Raw genomic sequence first — 6,000 nt, forward strand, 5'->3', positions numbered from 1 at the left:
TCCTCTGCAGCTGTTAAATGCCAGTTCAATGAAGCCTTTAAACACACACTTAAATCCATCCCTGCTAAGCAAAAACACTTCACCAGGTTCTCTAAATGAGGCTGGGGTTGGAGTGTTGTGGCACTGCAGAGGCTGGAGCACGTTCAGGGAGATGAGAAAAGCCTCAAGGGCCTCCCTGAGGAGGCTCCTGGTGCAGCAGCATCCCAGGCTGGGATGAGGGTGAGGACCCCAAAGGCTCTGGATGTGGTGGCATCTGCCAGTGGGACCTTGTTCTTCAGGCCCAGCAAGAGATTTCTGTAGCCAGAGTTCAGGATCTTTTCTCAGGGGATGGAGGGGTAGGATGAGGGAATGGCCTTGAGCAGAAGGAGGACAGGGTTAGGTGGGATATTGGGAAGGAATTGTTGGGGGGGAAAAAACCAGCTTTACGAAGGTGTGAAGTGACAGGACAAGGGGAAATGGCTTTAAAATGGAAGTGAGTAAGTTTGGATTAGTTATTAGGATAAAATCCTTCCCTGGGAGGGTGGGGAGGCCCTGGCACAGGTTGCCCAGAGAAGCTGTGGCTGCCCCTGGATCCCTGGAAGTGTCCAAGGCCAGGTTGGAGCAAGCTGGGCTGGTGGAAGGTGTCCCTGCCCTGGGACAAGATGGGCTTTAAGGTCCCTTCCAATCTGAACCATCCTGGGAGTCTGTGGATCCCAGGGAGCAGAGCACTGAGTTGGGATGTCAGTGGCATTTTCCAGCCCTAATTTTGGCTGCTGGGATGGCCCAGGGATTAATTCCATGTCTGGTTTATTTTAATCATACTTTTTCTGCCTTTCCCCTTGCCATGAGCTCAGGGATACCCAACATGTGCCATCCCTGGCTGGGCACAGAATGCCAGGGGTGCTTTGGGTTGGGAGGGACCTTCAAGCTCATCCATTCCAGAAGGGACATCTTCTACTAGCCCAGGTTGGAATGAGATGATCTTTAAAGCCCCTTCCAACCCAAACCCCTCTGGAGTTCTGTGATCTGCAGCAGCTTCCTCTGCTGTGCTCAGCAAGTGATGACATTTATTTGAAAGTATAAATAACAAGTGGCATCAAATCCCAGCTGTTGAGGATCCCTTCTCCCCACACCCTCATTTGTTTCTGTGTCTCCTCTGATCCTGCTGCTTCCACGCTCTGAATATTTTGCTATTTCTGTGGCGTGATGACTAAATCAGATCTAAACTACTCCTCCCTCAGCCTGCCTGATACACTCTTAGAAGTTGCACTGAAGTTGCTCTGAAGTAGCTCTGCAGCACATTCCAGAAAAGGTAAATTGAAAACTGGAAATGGATTTCCAGGAAAAAAAAAAAAAAAGAAAAGAAAAGAGCCCCAGAACTACCACCACAAAGAAGATGGATGAGGAACATTTTGGGTCTGTTATTATCCAAAAAGTAACGATCTGCCTGGTCTGTAGTTGAACAAAGAAATATTAGAGGGGAAAAAATAGTTCCCATTTAGCTTTATCTCTGGCTATACTGGAAACAAATCACGACATAAAAAAGGGATAAAATGAAATGAAAAAGATAGCGTTTATTTCCTTTTGCTGTAGCACACTCTGGACAGTTATTGGGAAGATTAAAAGTCTTCTGAAGGGAAGCAGATTGTACTAAAGCACTGGTGAAGGATGGTGGAGAGTCAGGGAGAGGGTCCCTGTGGTCCTTGGGCCAAAAGTTATGGGTGAAGAGTGAAGGGAAAGGGTCTGGGTGGATCCTTCTCCCACCAGAGCTCACACTTTTCTTTGGGGTGCCAAAGGTGCCCTGTCCATGTCCCCCAGAGGGATCTCAGGGAATTTTTAAAGCTGGGATGAAAATCTTGGGGATATTCTCCTTAAAAAAATCTGGTTTTCCCCCTGGAATTTCTAGGAAGAATTATCCTTCTGCCCAGCATGGCTCTCCAGCACAGTCATGGAATCATTGGGGTTGGAAAAGCCCTCCCAGCCCATGGATCCCCCCTGTGCCCCATCCCCAGAGCACTGAGTGCCACCTCCAGCCCTTCCTTGGACACCTCCAGGGCTGGGCACTCCAAACCTCCCTGGGCAGCCCCTGCCAAGGCCTGACCACCCTTTCCAGGCAGAAATTCCTCCTGATGTCGAGCCCTTCCTGTCGATCCCTTTGGATGCCTTGGCTTCCACTCCCCCCACCCCCCCAGGAAATGCAGGAAAATGCCAAGAAGGGTTAAAAAAAAGCAGCAGAGTGGAGATGAATTTGGAAATGTGTGTTGCAGAGATGACTGAGCCAAGTAGTTTAGGTCAATGATTTTGTTATTTTGCTTGGTTTGTGCGGCGTCGTTTCATGGGATTTATGAATTATTGCAGCTGGAGGAGCTGCAGGGGGGGAGCTGGGAGGGCCTGCTCTGGCAGGGCTTGCTTGCTTTCCTTTCCCCTTTATTAGGAATGAAAATTAGTTGGGAATGAGGAGATATAATGCACAGCCCTCCTACCATAAAAGTTGCACTCCTCGATAAGATTTCAAGGTTGGAACAATGATAAGCGCAGAAATCTCTCTCGTAAACTCCCCTGGATAATTCAGGCAATAAAAAACGCTCCTTTTAGCTCTGTAAACAGGGTAATAGACTGGAGAGCAGGAGCTGGGATGGATTAAACAGGGGGGTTATTTTATATTCCGACAATACAAACAGAGAAAATGGAGCTGAGGATTAATTTGAATTGGAAACGGGGCCGGGTTTGGTTTGAGTTTGGCCTCAAATTCCTGGAGCAGGTGAAGCAGCTGCTGGGATGAACAGGAAGAGAAGCATCTCTGCTCTTTTTCTCTCCCTTTTTCTTTTCCTCCTGACAATCAGGAGGCTCTGGGGGCTCGGGAGAGGCTGATGGGACCGGGCTGAGCTCGTCGTGGTGGTGGGAGCGTGGCCAGGGAAGCGTCGAGTCACATCTAATGACTCCAGAGCCACTAATTAATTCCGAATGAACTGGAACAGGGCTTGACGAGCACTGGGGTTTGGAAGCTCCTGGTTTGGAAGGCTTGCAGAGGAGTGATCACTGGCAAGGGGAGGAGGAAGGTTGGGAGCAGCCTGTTGGAAAGAGCAGAAAGAAACAGGGGTGAAAATCAAGGTTGGTGAATGGGATGAAGCTCCTGGTGCAGAGCAGTGGCTCTGGGAGCTCTGTGGCAGCTCGGGGGGTTGGATGATGGGAACTTCTCGAGTCTGTGGTTTCTGTTTCTAGTTTGTTGTGTTCATTTTAAACACACTGAAACCTGTGAGTCACCTGTTGGATGGGGCTCCTCCAGGGAAAGGCATAAAAGCTGCGTGGGGAGATCTCGGGTGGTGCTGCCAGGGTAAAGTCAGAGAGTCACAGAAGGGTTTGGGTTGGGAAGGGCCCTCAAAGCTCCTCTATTCCAGCCCCAGTGGGCAGGGACACCTTCCACCAGGACAGAGGGTGAGAGGGGAGTGGTTGGAGCATCTGCAGGTTCCAAAGGATGGGATTAAAGGGGCTCGAACTGAAAGGCAGGAGAAAACAACAAAAGCAGGGAGTTTGGAGCAGAAGAGGGTTCAGCTGAGAGAGGTTGGGCTGAACAACAAAAGCAGAGAGTTTGGAGCTCAGAAGAGAGCTCAGCTGGGCAGAGGTCGGGCTGGTGCCCTCCAGGTTTCTTTCTGACAAATAAATGGATTTGAAGGATCAACTGAAAGCTGCAGGAAGTGGGAGAGTTGCAGGTTTTGCTGGGTTTGTTCCTGAGTGTTTTCCGTGTCCTGACACTTGATGCTTCTTGCTGAAAAGATGCCCTTTCTGCATCACAACCTCCTGCCTCACATTGTGCCAGTCGTTCTCACCTCACCTCCTCCCCAGAGGTTCTGCTCTGGCTCTGGTCGTGCCTGTGCTGCCAATTAACATCAGGATTGTGGTTCCTCTCTGTGTCACCTTGGGCAGGGGGGTCCCTGGGGGCAAATAACTCCTGGGAGAGTGACATTTGAGGGATGGTGAGGAGCCCTCCAGGTGCAACTGCAATAGAATAATCCTATTTCCTTTCCTCTGTCATAAAATAAGATAAGGCTTTGGCAGCTGCTCAAATCGAGACAAATAAAATAAACTGCTCTAAATTCATCATGGGCAGAAACAGACTTAGCTACAAAATGACTAACAGGACCTCCTATTCATCTGTACAAATCTGCTCTGTGGCTGCATTCATTTCCATACAATCACTGGAAAATATTATGTTGATTGCTGGGAACAAAGCTTTTTATGGGGAGGGGGGGGAAAAAAAATCCATGCTGCTAATCTACAGTGGAATTGGTAAATGGGTAAGACAAAGCTTTAATAATATTATTCTGTGCGACATCTGATGTAAATAATACAGTTCTATTAATCTCTGAGGCAATCAGAGAGTCTGGCTGTTAGAGGCAGCCAAGGATGAGCAATAATATTATCTCTGCTCAGGGATGTTGGAGTAGAATCACAAATCCAGGGCTGGCAAAGCAGGGGCTGCACCAGCTCAGGGAGTCACTCAGAGCTGAGCCAAGGGGACATTGGGTGTCCTGGGGACTGGGCAGGGGGTTCCAGAGGCACATTGGATGTCCTGGGGGGTTCCAGAGGCACATTGGATGTCCTGGGCACTGGGCAGGGGGTTCCAAGGGCACACTGGATGTCCTGGGGACATCCCAGGGGGTTCCAAAGGCACATTGGATGTCCTGGAGAGTGGGCAGGGGGGTCCAAAGGCACATTGGATGTCCTGGGGGGTTCCAAAGGCACATGGGATATCCTGGAGGCTGGGCAGGGGGTTCCAAAGGCACACTGGATGTCCTGGGGGGTTCCAAGGGCACATTGGATGTCCTGGGGGGTTCCAAAGGCACATTGGATGTCCTGGAGCTCCAAGGGCATCTCCAGGCCCTGCACCCTCCGAGCCCTCCTGGGGGATTTCTCAGGAAGGGACAATGGAGCTGGTGAAGGTTCTGCAGCAGAATTGTTGTTTGGAGCCACTGAGGGGGCTCAGCCTGGAGAAAAGGAGGCTCAGGGGGAACCTTGTCCCTCTTAAACTCCCTGGCAGGAGGGATCAGCCTCTTCTCCCAGGGGACAAGTGGCAGGAGATGGGCTCACGCTGTTCCAGGGGAGGCTTACATTGGATATGAGGGACAAATTCTTCACTGAAAGAGTTGTCAAGGCCTAAAAAAATGTGTGGATGTGGCAGCTGAGGACGTGTGGTGAACGTGGTGGGGATGCTGGGTTGGACTTGGGGGTCTTGGAGGTCTTTTCTTCACTGAGTCTGTGATTCTCTGGAGCACCAACTCTGTGTCCTTTGGCTCCTCTCCCTCCCTCTGCAGGGGAAGGGATATTTCAGCAGGTGATGTTTGAGGGCTGAGCAGATTCCTCCTGCACACAACTGTCTCCAGCCCCTTGGGAAGCAGTTCTGCCCCTCCAGGAGGCAGAGATTTGGAGAATTCCTTTTCTCCTGCAGATGTGCACTGGTGTGTCCTGAAAAAAAGAGCAATCCCTGCTCCTGGTTTCCCGCAGGAACCCGGAGCACTGGAGGAGTTAATGCTGCCTCCCCCCCAAAAATCTCCTGTGTGCTCCCTCCTGTAGCAGGAGATTAGTGAAAGCAGCCAAATGAAGCAGAATTTTAATATGAGATCCTGTTTTTCAAGTGTGATTTTTAAGATACCGAGCAGGTCAGGGTTGTCTGATTCTTCACAGTTCATTAAGCAGAGAGCGGCTCGTGGTGGAGATTGACTTTTAAAAATGATAGATTTTTATTTATAGCAAAGTTCTAGTCATTAATTTTAAAGGATGGAAACATAAAAGCGGGAACGGGTTCATTTAAAAAAAAAAAAGTGACATTGGTAATTTAATTAAATTGGGGTTTTGAGTATCATTACAGAAAATGAAACATTAGTTCTGTGCTGGTTTTCCACCCATCTGACGTGTTCCAGAGCATCCCAAAAACCTGCATGGTCTGGAATGTATAAATTAGCTATATATATATATTAGGTGTGTGTATATATATATTAGGTAGAAATACATATAATATATATA

At 49.2% G+C, this 6,000-nt stretch overlaps 1 protein-coding gene across 1 annotated transcript in view; it reads left to right on the forward strand.

Annotated features, from left to right (window-relative positions):
- Window positions 1-6,000, forward strand: part of CSMD2 (CUB and Sushi multiple domains 2) — a 245,534-nt gene that overhangs the window by 52,531 nt on the left and 187,003 nt on the right. The gene's annotated exons all lie outside the window — the stretch shown is intronic.

This window comes from Neopelma chrysocephalum, unplaced genomic scaffold, assembly GCF_003984885.1.
Source record: "Neopelma chrysocephalum unplaced genomic scaffold, ASM398488v2 Primary Assembly neopelma1_155, whole genome shotgun sequence".
In the NCBI taxonomy this organism is placed as follows: Eukaryota; Metazoa; Chordata; class Aves; order Passeriformes; family Pipridae; genus Neopelma; species Neopelma chrysocephalum.